At 39.1% G+C, this 14,961-nt stretch overlaps 2 non-coding genes across 2 annotated transcripts; both read left to right on the top strand.

Moving 5' to 3' along the window:
- Positions 1-6,464: 6,464 nt before the first annotated feature.
- Trnak-cuu lies at positions 6,465-6,537 on the top strand. Its single transcript has one exon. It is a non-coding gene; the product is annotated as a tRNA-Lys (tRNA).
- A 1,896-nt stretch (positions 6,538-8,433) lies between these two features.
- On the top strand, positions 8,434-8,507 carry Trnat-ugu. The gene has a single exon. It is a non-coding gene; the product is annotated as a tRNA-Thr (tRNA).
- The last annotated feature ends 6,454 nt before the right edge of the window (positions 8,508-14,961 follow it).

Below are 14,961 nucleotides of genomic sequence, written 5' to 3' on the forward strand. Positions count from 1 at the left end.
TATCCAAACACTCTAAACTAGTTAAATATGCCAGTCTGTCATATAATCTATCAGTCTATACAGCAGAACTGACAGCCATCTAGGTATAATTGGCAATGAAATACCTGACTATGGAGCCAAAACTGCACTTTCAATCACTAGTACAATTACAGCACTACCTTTAGGAATATCAGAACTAATGTCAAAAGTAAGAAAACACTACATTGATCAATGGCAGGCAAACTGGGACCTATAAACCAATACTTGGCACTATAACATCAAGCCACTGGTCAACTCTATCCGACCTAAACACCCAAACACTTATGTGGATAAACTAATCACTAAACTACGCATTGGTAAATCTTCACAGCTCAACCGCTGCTCTTTCACCAAACTAAATCCTGCCTGCGAATGCGGCACCCGGGAGAATATGAAACACTACCTCCTGGATTGCACGCTACACAACAGCCAGAGAAAACTAATGATAGAATAAATAACCGAAGCCAACGAAAATAAAATATTTTTTTTACTTAACTGATAAATTCCTCAAATTCAAAACCTCCAAAGCGGTATATCAATTCGTCCTGTCCACCGAACCAAAATTATAAAAGCCACGTGCCACTCACCGTGACAACGTTCGATCGGCGCGAACCACCAACTCGACCGATCGCAGGCAGGATGGGAAGCCGTAGCGCACCCACTGGGTACCTGGCAAGTCATTTAGTCAAAAGCTAAAAAATTAGAAAAAGATTGCAACCACCCGTCTGTACGTCTCCTGGAGGGAAGAGCGACATCCTACACTCAACCGACACACACTCCAATCCAATCTGGGAGACCAACGGATGGAAGGTGGCCATCTATAACTAAGATAAGTAATTAGTATACTACTTAACTCGTGACACCTGTGACTCCCTGGAAGGAACATCCACCCTACGCACTCGAACAGACTAGGTATTCCAACGCGTGGAGAGAACGGTGAAACGACAAAAGTACAACCATATGCCTAAACTAGTTAGCTGATATAAATGCAGCTATAAATTAACAATTGCTCAAAACCTCCCGCCTGTACATCTCTTGGATGGAAGAGCGACGAACAAGCACTCCAACCAGAGAGATCAACGGCGGGACGGTAGCGAGTGATTAATAACTACTAGATATGACAATACTTAAATCGTGACACCTGTGACCCCTTGGCGGAACATCCACCCTTCCTACTCGACCAGACTATGTATTCCAATCCGAGGGAAGAACGGGGAAACGACACAAGTAAAAGCATATACTTAAACTAGATAGCTGGCATAAAATAAAATTATTAATCAACAATTATTCAAAACTACCCGCCTGTACAACTCCGGCAGGGAAGAGCGACCTTAAGCACACGACCGAGAAGCACTCCAACCACGGGGTTCAACGGCGGGACGGTAACGAATAATTAATAACCATTGTTAACCTTACTGTAAATATTTATTCAGGTTCTGAAACTCGTGTGTTGCAATTGGTGTATACCACTCCCAAATGTTTTTGTGGCCCTTAAAACAAACAAGATAGGATACCACTAATTACCACTTTCTCTTGCCGCATTCTCACTGGTCCAATCCAGACAATCGCGAACAAGGAACCTCACGTCTAAATAAACTGCTCAATTGTGTTTTGCACTCGCACCATGTCTTTATTACTGATGCATGAAACCATGATTGACTAATCTAAGTCAACTAGGGCAACTGAGGAAATAGCAAGCAGGAAAAACAAGATTGACTTAAAAGACTAACCAATTAAGCCAACTAATTTCATTTACATTACTTACTAACAGTTACCAACATATAGATACCGTTCATTTCGCCTCAATCATTTCATTTCTTTATAAAATAATTATTCAGGGGGATGGAATCAAAAAATTCTTGATTACTTAGCTATCAACTATACAGCTGCTACTAGATACTTTAACCCTATTTTTCTTTCTTTTTCTTTCTTTCTTTCATTGATTGGTAATAAAGTTAAGTATGTCAAGCATTAGGCTTTTTAAACCAATACCTACACTGTAAGGGTTCCACCCTTCAAATTAGATAGCCAAATTAGTCTAACTCCCCCTCCGTCATTGTGTTCAATGCTATACAAAGACGGAGGGGGATGGGTGGTCATGATGACCGTTGAATTCACTAGAGTAGGGAGGTAAGACAATAAGTACAACCTTAACACCAAACTAGGATTTACATACAGACTACACGCTCACTGCAACAGTACACAGGATGCATTGACTAATGATAACAATGCATCCACCCCCATTTAATGGCCCAGCACAGGCTCTAATAAGGAACCGGACAAAAGAATACCGTTTCGAGTACACAATTGCAATGCACCCGGGGGAAGCTGAACAAAAGAATATCGGCCTCCCCTACCCAAACCCCCAATACTTGCTGCTGGTAATAACTTGGTACTTGGTGATGCCTCGACCAGAAGCGGTCAGGCCCTTTATAAGGGCCCGATGGGCAACCTAGGGAGACACCACAGCATCGAAAAGGTCTAAAATTAACGAGCTACTCTCGATTCACTAATATCAAAACCTATATTAGCTCGGCCATTTACCTTTCGACCGACCGTTCAAAATTGCGCCAAAATTCCTCAACAAAATTGCGCACCACTTTCTCTTTGGCATTAACGGCTCCATTCAAATTCCATAGCACCACCACCATCCCCACCCGCCTGCTACCGATTCAATCGGAAGTACTGTACGAACACTGCATTTTCTGAACAGGGGGGAGGGGGTGGGGGAGTATATGAATTTAGTGGACCCTTTTGTATACGTTTTCCATAGATATATGAATAGCGTCATATTGTTCCTACAGTACTAACAAAAAATTAATTATAAATAAGAATAATAAGAATAATAATAATAAGAAGAATAATAATGATGATGATGATGATGAATAAATAAAAATAACAATTACAAATTATCAGCGGCTGAGGTAGATTAACTGAAAGAAACCAACTACGGACAGTACACAAACTAACAACAGGGCTTGAACTTAATAATTGTTCACTGATTGCAATTTTGAGGCTGCTTACGTAAATTTTGTAAAAAAGTAAATTTTATCGTAAATAAATATGACTAAAAGGTTTTTTTGCTGTATTTAGTCACATTTCAAATGCTCAAAATTGCAAGGGGCAATAAAACTCAAAATACATTTTTTATAGGCTACTAGTAAATCTGAGACCACTCCCGGGTCCCCCTCTAAATTTATGTAATATTTTTGTAACAACTGCCCACACTCACCCCACCCCACCGTGACGTGATTTTACCAACATTATAATACATGTAATAATAATAATAATAATAATAATAATAATACACAATTATTATTCCTATTACTACTATTACTACTACTACTACTACTATTATTACTATTATTATTATTATTATTATTAGCCTACTACTACCTTTTTGGGGTGGATTGGCGGTGTTTTATCTGGAGGAGTTTTGGCTATAAAAATGCTAGATTAATGTGCGTGCACACACGCACAAACGGCAGGCTGAACTTGTCCCTGCACGTAGAACTGGATTCAACTGGGTTAAGTAATAATTAGCCAACCTTTGGACGACAAAACATGCAACAGTACACTGGGTTTTTTACACTATACATTAAAACCGAAATACCACTTTGCGAACCAGTCAAAATAATAAGAAGAAGAAGAAGAAGAAATGGTGAGTTTATGTTCCGACTGTTTATTATTTTATTTCAGCGTATTCGCGGTTATTTTCGTCATGAAATAATATATTTTTTATTATTTTCCATGTATACTACTCAAAAGAATTTAAGGGTCAAAAATTTATAACCAAATAAGTTTCAGAGTGTATTAGATTGATGATGTAAACTACACCAAATTTTTTATTTATTGTTCCATATTTGCAAAAAACCACAAATAAACGTCACTGTATACAAGAAAGTCACATAACATGCTGTCAAAGTTGAAGGTTGTAAAACATGGATTTTACACATTAGAACATTCGTTTAATAGTGTGTGAATCCACCCCTGGCGCGAATACACTCGACACATCGTTGCCTCATGCTGTTGATCAGACGTCTGAAGAACTCTTGGGAAATGGCCTGCCACTCTGCCATAAGAAGTTGACCCAGATCATGAAGGTTGGCCGGAGGGGCATGGTTATCCCGAACTCTCCTGCCTAATTCGTCCCATGCCATCTCTATTGGGGCCAAGTCAGGCGAATATGCTGGCCAATCCATCCTGGCGATACCTTGTTGTCTGAGAAAGTCCGTTACCACCCTGGCGCGGTGGGGACTGGCATTGTCATCCTGCAGAACTGCCCCGCCGCCAATCTGCTGAAGGCCTGGGAGAACCAACGGCCGGATAATCTCATTCAGATAGCGGATTCCATTCAGATTGCCATCCACCACATAGAGGGGGGGTCCTGTGGTGGTTAGAGATGCCCCCCACACCATGACGCTGTCACCACCGAACCGGTGAAGTTGTCTAACGTTAACGTCATCGAAGCGCTCCCCAGGACGTCTGTACACACGAACCCAAACGTCGTTGAACTGGAGACTAAACCTGGACTCATCAAGGAAACTTCACTCGACCCCACTGAACACGTTGCCACCGCAGAGGAAGCGTGCACCAGTGATGTCTGGCCGTTCTGTGACGTGGTAGGAGTGGTGGTCGAACAGCCTGGCTACGGCAGCGTAGATTATTGGCTCTCAGACGATTGCGTATGGTTTGATCAGACACTCGAGTTCCAGTCGCAGTCCGCAGATTGTCACGTACTTGGCGTGCTGTGGTTGTGCGTTGACGTAGAGCCATATTGGTGATGTAGCGGTCCTCTCTATTTGTAGTGCTTCGGGGTCTTCCCGAACGTGGACGATTTCGAACAGAATTCGTTGCTTGGTACCGTTGCCACAGTCGGCCAACGACACTCTGACTGACACCAAGTCTCAGAGCAACATTGCTTTTCGTATTGCCATCCTGAAGCCAAGCAATAGCCCTTCCTCGATCTTCGATAGTCAGTTGAAGTCGTACCATTGTCGAATTTGGAGTGTGCACCGTACACGAACGCAAGCTCCAATTATATGGAAATTCAGCATTGGGAACATGGAATACATGTGCAAAGCGTGCAAATGAAGCGCTTTGTGAAAAAGCAAGTTATGGGCACTTAGCAGACCTTTCGCTTTCGCCCTAATTTACGTGCAAATGTAAGCATGTTTTCGCCATTAGAACTAGTCGACAGTGTCAATGACAGTGGATGTTAATTCATTTATGGGTTGCTTAGACCCACTTTCGTCAAAATGGAACAATACCATGCGTGACATTATGGTCTAGCTAATATAATTGACATTCAGAAAATAATGTCGAAAATATCGTCTGACCCTTAAATTCTTTTGAGTAGTATATATAGCCGGCCCTCATTTGCCAAGTCTCTATACACGGCGATCGTTGATATAAAATCCAAAAATACATTATACGGTTGTCGTATATATAGCCTCATCACTACGAGTCTGTTTTTCCGTATTTGTCATGTCTCATCACAAGAAGAGCTCCAAATTTTAAAAAATAAGCATATCCCTCCATCGTAGTTCAATTAAAATATTTTGGATCATACAATAACTAGGTTTAGTATTCCAAATGAATGTAAGTTTCATTTATAATGCATATTTAGAGAAACAAGGCCCACTAAATCCGTGACTGAGCTCCTTTAATGTACAAAATAGAAATTCTTTTCTGCTTAAGAAGACACGTTTAGTCACCATCTCTAACCATCTCTCAAACCATCTCTCCAACCCACCCCCTCTCACAAACAGATACTCACTGGCTTAAACAAACAATTAACAAATGGCATCATCTCATATTTATAGCAAGCCGTTATAGCCAATTTGGTTCCGTTTTTGACAACGCAAATCGTTCCGTTTTTGTTTTGGGTTTTTTGCCTGCACCTTCAAAAAAGGCAATTTAACAAAACATCGTAACCCTAGTTTTGCACGTAAGCGTAAATCTACGACAAAACCACAATACTTACTGCTGTTATAGTACAACAAATATAGTTAGAAATACACATAATTCCTTTATATTCGTCCTTAAAATGCTCCATAATAATGTAATTAATAATTATTATTTTCTGCATGAAATAGATGCCAAACACGTGTAAATGTATGCTCGGTAAAACTGCTAGTCGCAGACGTAAACTTACGATGCTTTGGCCCCTGATCCCCAAATATGAATAAACGTTGTTATCCAGATTCGGTTATTTTCGATTCATTCGGACAAAAACTAGCATTCCTCTTCTACAAGGCACATGAGCTGTTGTTTGTATTTTTCCTACGTAAACGAGTTATGAGGCGTGCTTGTAACTGTAAGTTAATTCGACTTTTACATGATCATTACTAATATTTGACGAAAGAGCAAACACATGTATCAAATTCAAATAGAACCAACAAACCCATTATTCGATAGAGTTTATACTACAAGATATGTCATCTGCCCGGCTAGCTCAGTCTGTAGAGCACGAGACTCTTAATCTCGAGGTCGTGGGTTCGAGCCCCACGTTGGGCTTGTCTTTTGTTGTTTTGGTTTAGCTACTTAAATATAAAAAGGTGTTTTTTTTAAAGTGCGTTTGTTTAACGACACCACTAGAGCATATTTTAATTGAATATGTCACGAGTTTGTTGTTTTGTTTAATAACACCACTGATGCATTGGATGTCAGTCTTCAGAGGAAACCTATTAAAATGTTTCATTAGCAGCAAGGAATCTTTTATATATTCTTTCCACACACAGGACGGCATATAACACGACCTTTGATATATTGGCAGTGAGGCACTGGTTGAGACGAGAGAAAACTCAGTCAGAGACTCGGTCCACCGAGGTGATTTGATCCTATGACCCCAAATACACCAGACGAGCGCCACCGACTTAGTCAGATCCCTTCCTACGTTATTGACGTATCGAGGCGGGACATAGCCCAGTTGGTAAAGCGTTCGCTTCATGCGCGGTCGGTCTAGGATCAATCCCCGTCGGTGGACCCATTGGGCTATTTCTCTTTCCAACCAGTGCTCCACAACTGGTGTAACAAAGGCCATGGTGTGTATTGTCCTGTCTGTGGGATGGTGCATATAAAAGATCCCTTGCTGCTAATCGAAAAGAGTAGCCCATGAAGTGGCGACAGCGGGTTTCCTCTCTCTGAACTTTAATTGGATATAAGCACGAAAATTAGTTGAAGGAATGATTCATTGATTGGATAACCTTTACTTGTTAATGTTGCCTTTAATTCATTGATCCTAAAAATGTACAGACAAAAATAATTGTGCTTCTGCCTTAACCAGAAGTTACGATATATGAAAAATACATTAAAATGGTGGCCATTTTGAATTTCAAGATGGCTGCCACGATTGGATGACTATAAAAATGCCATCAATAAATTCGTGGCTACATAAATGTACATATAGACAAAACAAATAGTGTTTCTATGTTAACCGAGAGTTGATATATATGGAAAAATATATTAAAATGGTAGCCATTTTGAATTTCAAGATGGATGCTTAGGCCAGACAACAATTTTTGTTTTCACAACTTCATTCACTGAGCTGATAAATGTAAACAGATACCTAAATTGTAAATATATATATAAGAATATTTAATTGGCGGCCATTTTGAATTTCAAGATGGCTGCCACACCCAAATGACTAAATGAAATGTTATCAGCGAGTTCATTGCCCTCATAAATATAAATAGATACAAGAATTGTGTTTCTATGTTAACTGGCAGTCAAAATAAATGTAAAATGTCCCAAAATTATGGCCATTTTGAATTTCAAGATGGCCGCCATGATTAAATGACTTTAAAAAAATGCTACCAATGGATTTCTAATTCTGGATAGTCTTAAGAATAAAATGAAATACATTTTACTGTCTTGAGCAAAAAGAAATACAAATTTACATAACTGCCTGGACTACAGAGCGAGTTTTAACGACTCCATGGGCAGGTGTAAGACCACTCTCTCACTAACAACTAAACCTCTGTCATGGACACACAGTCCAAACAGCTGAAGTGTGTGCCCAGGACACCGTGCTTGAACTTTAATTGGATATAAGCACGAAAATAAGTTGAAGAAAGGAATGATTGGATAACCGTTACTTGTTAGTGTTATATACATACATGTATATACAATTAGGGCACCCGGACCCTGTTGTAGGGACAATAAGTGGGTGTGCATTGGAGAAGTGGCCTGTATACGAAGTGGTTGCTGAACGATAGAAGCATATTATTATATTAAAATTCACCGGGTTAAAATTTAATGTGCACCTAACATTAAATAGCAGATTAAACATGGCTTTACGTGCATTTGGTGACACGTGTGACAGGACTGGTCATACCATGTATCAGCTGGTTAGTAAATTCCTATGATTTGATTTGAACTAGTAGTCATGTGCAAGCTAAAGAAAGCAAGCAAGGCTCTATAGCTCAGTTGGTTAGAGCGTCTGCCTTGTAAGCAGAAGGTCGAGTGTTCGAATCCCTCTGGAGCCTTCATTTTTTATTTATCAATTTTATAATAGTTTACTTATTGTCCCTACAACAGGGTCCGGGTGCCCTAATTCAGCGCAATATTGTATATGAAAATATTGATTACATTAAATAAATGATATGACCTTGTAGCGACCGGACGCACTGCTACACATGTGCAGTGTGGAAGCATTTATATTTAAAAAACAACAACACAGCACCCTTGTCTGTGCACGCACACACAGACGTACACACATACAACGTTTAAAGTTTGTTTTCTTTAACAACACCAGTAGGCCAGGTCAGGTCATAGGGTTTAACATGCACATTCAGAACAAGCTGTTGTAGCGCACGCCTGTCATGGGCTCAAGTTCTTGCATGAGCAAGCCGTTGCGTCCTTGACAGGAAAGGGAGAGGGCAGGAGGAGGCGGGATTCTCGCTTATCACTTAGTACTGAAGGAGTACTGAAGACCGGTTGATGTGGCCAAGGTAAACGAAACGAAAGAGGCGGAGATTAATTTTGAAAGGTTTCTCAGTAGGAGAATTAAAGCCAAAAGGTTGAACTCATTTTTTTTGCGTTATGTCCGAAAACATTTTGGTGATTAAACGCCAATTTTGAACGGTTCGGTCAAAAGTTAAAGTGTGTCAGATTTTTTAAAATTAAGCACTAATGGTACCGACGTTATACGAACCACGGATTGGTGGTGTAGACCTGAAAAGGGCAGTCAAGGTTGCGGTTTGGCGTCAAAGTTGTCGATTTGCAGGAACTCGTTGCGGTGTTCCCGCATGACGCTCAGGTCTGTGAAGACCCTGTGCAAAAGATCGTGTATTATCGCGTTGGTGGCACCGCTTCTGGTGTAGGCCTGTTGGTATCGGCCTTAGTGATGGCCTGGGTGATGGGTCATGATCATCACGTGCCCCCATAGGCTGCCCGATAGACTGCTCGGGATGAAGTTGGCCCTCGGTTTGGAGTAATGGTGCGGGAACGTTTTCAGGGACTGCTTGTTTGGCAGCATCTCGTATGTGGGGCTGGTCACTATCAGTTGCTGCTCTATCGGTCCTGTCCCGATGATATCTTGATGTTGGGTTTGGTGACGACCTTCGTTGGTTCGTCCTCCTATTATTAGACGTTTCTACAAGGAAACAAACATTGTGGAAGGAACAAGTTATATTCCAGTTAAATTTCCATCAGAAACCAAAGGTTTGCCATATTCCAATGCAATATATTGTCTATATAAAAACTAGAAGGAGTGTGGCAATATGTCATTCGATTTCGAAATAATGCCTTAATGATTTTCTACTTTTAAAAGGAGGATTATGACACGTGAATGTAGATTTTGGTAAAAAACAAGTGAATTAATGACAGGCCAGCAAATTTGAGGAATGACAACACAGTTTGTTGAAACAAGCTACACAAAAGGCCAAGTGTGATTGGCGACTATTTCGTAAGCAGGGAGATTTTTAATTAAACCATATTTATACCCCTTACAATCTATTAGATTATAAAGGTACAGCAAGGTAAAAAGTGTGGATGACATGAATGAGATTGTGTTGGTAAGCTTGATAAGTGGATATATGATTTCTTTTATTTATATAATATAGGGATATATAAGTTGATAATAAGTAGACCTATGTTATTTGTCTTCAAGAAACATATATATATATAAGCATTTATATATATAAAAATATGTAAAAATATAAATATTTATCAACACATTTTATTAAGTATAAAACATATAAATAAAAACTCGCTATCCGCCACGAGGTCCGACTGTGTGTATATATATTTATATGGATTGTATTATGAATTTCTTTTATTTATATAAATGTTATAGGGATATCGATAAGTATTCAGCAGATATTATTAAAAGTAGAGATGCTAATATTTTGGGATGATATATTGAAAGATATAAGCATATATGGAAACCTATTTTATATATATATATAGAAGGAGTGTGGCAATATTGATTTCGAAATAATGCCTTAATGATAATTAAAGTTGATGATAAAAAATAGCTATTTTTAAAAAATTTTAATATATAACCTTACAATTTGATATTATATATATTATATATAATATATATATATATATAAGCTAGTATATATATATATATATATATATATATATATATATATATATATATATATAAATAACGAGGTCTGACTATATATATATATATATATATATATATATATATATATATATATACACAGTCAGACCTCGTTATTTATTTATATTATATTTTTAAAGCAAAAATTCGAATAACGAAATATCTGAACTAATATATATTAGAATTTCACCACACGCACTGTTAGATTGTCTTTTTGGTTTTGTTTAACAACACAACTAGAGCATTTTGAAATATAGTCTTAGAGAGGAAACCCGCTACATTTTTCTATTAGTAGCAATTACTTACGGCCATTTGGACGGTTATGAGCAATACCTCAAATTCGGGAAAAAACGATAGATAGGCCTATATTCTGGCAAAATGTGCTAACCTGAGGCCTTTTTACCATGTGGCCATTTCCATCATTCTACCCTGAAAATTAATTACAATCCATGCAATAATGTGTAGTGATTAGTTTGTATCCTTATATACTAACTGTTTGGCAGTAATTTCTGGATCACAAACACCGTCATTTTCTACCTTATAAAATTCATTATTATACAAAATATGCCCTAACAGATGACTTGGGATAGGAATTGTTACATTTTTAAAGAATACCCTGAACTAGACGGTGTTTATATACGCTGTGACTATATATACGAAGGCCGTGTCTATAGTCTCCACTAACGAGGGCTGGGTATAATCACAGCAAAAATGTATATAGGCGGTAAATAAGTACATGTATTTGATTGATCCATATTACCGAACCATCTGGAACAGGAAGAATACATACCAAGTGCTGTACGAACACTGCATTTTCTGAACAGGGGAGGGGGTGGGGGAGTGTGACGGAACATGCGCTTAAATTTGTTTCGACTGTGGCGATTTTAATTGTGTTAGAGGGCCGTGTGCAGTTTATTGCCCGTAGCCCAGGTGGGCAACTTGTTACGTAATACTTCGCGCGATCGGACATTCCAATATGCACTTAGTCCAGCTGTGGAGGCCATGTGGCGAGTAATTACGTAATATCTCCGGTAGTGCTGTTTATGGCCAGGAGATTGCCCGCGGTTGGCGACAGCCAGACTGACGATCAGAGAGAAATATATCGACTCTAGTAGAGTTAGAATATGAGATGATACGTGAGGTACCGCCTTGTACCCCCAGGCAAAATCCTGATTTATAATAAATAGCTAGTGTTTTAGAGATATTGGGAGAACGAATAGGAAGGCTCCGAGGGAACGTTAGTCCGTTTGGACTTTGTGAAATATATTTTCTGCTCTGTGTATAACCTTGATGTGATTGATGTGACTTTAAATATTTTAATACTGTATTATACCAATATTCTTTAGACAGTGTCTTCGGTCATCTGACGAAGTAAATCGTAGACTTTTTGTTCTAACATTATACGAGTATTTGGTAATATAAAGCTTAGCCAGTCATCCAAGCGGACCTAGGTACACTGTAGGTTATTGTCTTTATTGTGATAAGTATTAATTCTGTGTTACAAGATTACTGAAAGAGTAGTTAAGGGTTAATTAAAAATTAACCCGTTAGGAATAGAGCTGTAATTCCTTTATTAATTAAGTTCCCCTGCAAGCGTTTCTAAATTATCACACGTTACTGAACGAGTAGTAAGGGTTAACTAAAAATTAACCAGTTAGGAATGGTGTTGTAATTCCTTTATTAATTAACTTCTCCGGGAAGCGTTTCTCAATTATCACACGTGTGGGTGTGGTGTAACGGTGAAGTGATTCGCATATTGTGTAACTAGACACCTAGAGATTAACTAATTAATTGATCAGTTCTGGGTTGTTATTATTGTTGTTATTAATTAACTACTATGGCTGTACATTTGTCAGCGTAGATTAATACAGATTCCAAAGTGTATTGTGTTTTTGTTGTGTTTCTAGAGAACTAACGTGCTATATTAATATATACTTATATAAGATCGTATCTCTGATCATACCTAGAGACGAGCCATACTAGGGTTTAACAGCCTGTTACAGAGAGATCTAATAGATATACATTTAGGAGAGATATTTTGATAATCGTGTTTTATTCAGTTACGGGAATTATAGAATCCCCGTGACAGGAGTAGAAAATTGGGGCGCTCGTCCCGGATCTGAAATGGGACATGCATATTTAAAAAAGTATTGTTTGTAAATGGGGTTTTATAAATTAATTTTTACAAATTTACTAGAAGTAGCACGTTGTTCACTAGAACATTTATTAATAATAAGTGCGTCATATCTAAACATGGATAAGAATTTGCTGGATAGGCCTACGCTCAGTGTAGTGGAGATTAAGCGAGCACGTAAGGCCGAGTTAGTTGAAATCGCGGGTGAGCGAGAAATTGATTTAACATCAGCTAAAACCTCAGGTGATATAAAGACAATTATTATCCAGGAAGTTTTTGGTGATAGGCCTGTTATGGAAGACAGTGAGATTGTTCCAGAGATAGAGATAAATGAGTTAAGTGTGGAACAACAATTAGCTTTTAAAAAGCTTGAGTACGAAAGAGAAGAGAAAGAAGAGAGAGAGAAAGAGAAGAACGTGCATTAGATAGAGAGAGAGAGAGAAAGAGAAGATAGGGATAGAGAGAGAGAAAGAGAAGAGAGATATAGAGAAGATAGACATAGAGATAGAGAGAAAGAAGATAGAGAAGATAGAGATAGGGATAGAGAAAGGGAGAGAGAGAGAGAAGAGAGGGATAGAGAGAGAGAGAGAGAGAGAAAGAGAAGATAGGGATAGAGAGAAAGAAGAAGAGGAATAGAGAATTCCAGTTAGAAAAATTAAAAGTGGAACATGAGTTAAAGTTGAATACTGAAGAAGTCAGACGAGAAGCCGGAAATGGGTTTTAACATGTCGGAGGCTTATAGATCAGTGCCGGTATTTGATGACCAGGAGGTAGATATGTTCTTTCAACTTTTTGAACGGGCCGCTAAGCAGCTAAATTGGCCGCAGTCTAAGTGGACATTGTTAGCCGTGTCTAAGTTTAAGGGGAAGGCTAGTATAGCTTATAATTCAATGAGTGATGAGCGAGCAAGTCAGTACGACTTAGTTAAGGCTGCAGTGTTGAGGGCTTATGAATTACGACCTGAGGATTATCGTTTACGGTATAGCGAGTTGAGAAAAAAACGCAGGGTCAGTCTTATAGTGAGTTTGTGGCTAAAGAAGGCAGGGATGTTTGATAAATGGGTTGTTGTTTCTCATCAGGTAGAGTCATATACCGAGTTACGGGAGTTGTTGATCTTACAGGACATTTAAAATGGATTACCAGTTAGCTTACGTATTCATTTAGAGGATCGTGATGTCAAAAGATAGAGGAGGCAGGCATAGTGGCAGATGATTACGTGGTTAATACACAAAGCTCAGGCAGTACAGGGTAGCTCTTTACAACAGGGTGATAAGAAGAAATTTCAGCCGGGTTTTTCCCGGGAAAGTAACTATCGGGGAGAGTCATCTAGTTGGTCAGCTAGTCAGGCCAGGAATGCACCTGGTGGGCAAAGTAAGGATAGACCTGCATTATCAGCCAATGCGCGAACTTTTCGTCCACATTGCAGTTACTGTAAAAAGGATAACCATCTTATCGGGGACTGTTTTAAAAGGAAACGCGATAATGCGCAAGTGGTCGGTTTAAGTGAGGTCAGCTCCGTTAGCGAGAGAGTTAATGGTTAGTCCCATGGCAGAGAAAGTAAACCCGTATGTGTCCACTGGTATGGTTTGTGATGTGAACCAAGAGTTGTGTCCTAAGGCAATATCAATCTATAGAGATACCGGTGTGTAGTCAGAGTCTGATAAGGCAAGAGTGTTTAGCTGGTATTGAAATTCAGACATAGGACCTAGTTTGGCCTTAACCTCGGTTACTGGAGAAAATATGGTTGTCAGGTTACATAAGGTTTTCTTGTGTTCGAAGTTTGTGACGGGACCAGTCATTATGGTTGTTGTGAATGACTTGCCTTTTGAAACATAGGAGTTTTGTTGGGTAATGTTTGACTAGTCAATGTTGTCAGCCGCAATGTGACCAATTGTTAATTGAAGACAGCCCTTTACCCATAGAAGAGTGTGAGGTTGATGAGACTAGATATCCTGCGTGTTTAATGACTAGGGCTATGGCCAGTAGGTTTATCACGAGACCCCAGAGGATATTTGTGATTTGTCTGATACGTGTGTTAGCCATGAAATGGATGGATGAGGTTTATCAGTAATATGGTAGATAAGTCAACTGAGGAATTAAATTTGGGGGTGGTGGAACCATGTTGAGCTCCCGCAGCGGGAAAATGAAACCAGTCGTGTGTTTGATAGGGGGGACTTACCTTGTTAATAGTAGACAAGAGTTAATCCTAGAGCAGGGGGCTGATCCAAAGTTT

This window comes from Gigantopelta aegis, chromosome 9 (genome assembly GCF_016097555.1).
Source record: "Gigantopelta aegis isolate Gae_Host chromosome 9, Gae_host_genome, whole genome shotgun sequence".
In the NCBI taxonomy this organism is placed as follows: Eukaryota; Metazoa; Mollusca; class Gastropoda; order Neomphalida; family Peltospiridae; genus Gigantopelta; species Gigantopelta aegis.